This window comes from Halichoerus grypus, chromosome 14 (assembly GCF_964656455.1).
Source record: "Halichoerus grypus chromosome 14, mHalGry1.hap1.1, whole genome shotgun sequence".
Taxonomy (NCBI): domain Eukaryota; kingdom Metazoa; phylum Chordata; class Mammalia; order Carnivora; family Phocidae; genus Halichoerus; species Halichoerus grypus.
Genome location: NC_135725.1, coordinates 30,469,914 through 30,470,523, shown reverse-complemented (window position 1 = coordinate 30,470,523; position 610 = coordinate 30,469,914). Strand labels below are relative to the sequence as shown.

The 610-nt window shown below is 45.7% G+C and overlaps 1 pseudogene; it reads right to left on the bottom strand.

Annotated features, from left to right (window-relative positions):
* Positions 1-243: 243 nt before the first annotated feature.
* Positions 244-371, bottom strand: LOC118550620 (U4 spliceosomal RNA; annotated as a pseudogene).
* Between the last annotated feature and the right edge of the window lie 239 nt (positions 372-610).

Sequence of the window (610 nt, the reverse complement as noted above, 5' to 3'; positions counted from 1 at the left end):
CAGCTCCCTGCTCTCCCATGTGGATAGAGGCCAGAGGAGGAGGAAGACTGTGCTAGAAGTGGAGAGAACAGTAGAAAACTCCTGGACTGCACCTCCCATTTTGAACAGGTCACTTCCATGCTCTCCCCAACCCCCTTTGATAAATCCTGCCTGATGGCTTCATCTGTTGGGCTCTGGAGTAAGCAAGAACTGGGAGCCAGACATGATTTCAGGCCAGTTTCTGGGCCTTTTAAGTCCCCACCACTCCTTGAGGAGCAGTCCTTGGGCCATGTGTTTAAGTAAAAGTCAATAGACTGGGAAAAGTTTTCAATTAGCAATAATCGTGCCTCAGATAAACCTCATGAGCTATGAAACTGCCACTGCACAAAGCTTAAAGGTCAATAGACTGGGGGGCACATCCCAAGTTTCCCTAGTTACCTAGCCTTCCCACCTATTATTAAGTCATCCATTCTAGAATTCAAGAGGTGATAATGTGTAAGCTTATGAAATATATTATTAAGAGATTAACCTTCCCTGATTTGCTTTACTTTTACAAGTTGGGCCATCTGTTTTGGACATAAAGGTGGCCTTCCTAGGTCTGTGATCTTAGAGCAGAGAAGGGTGGAGACCC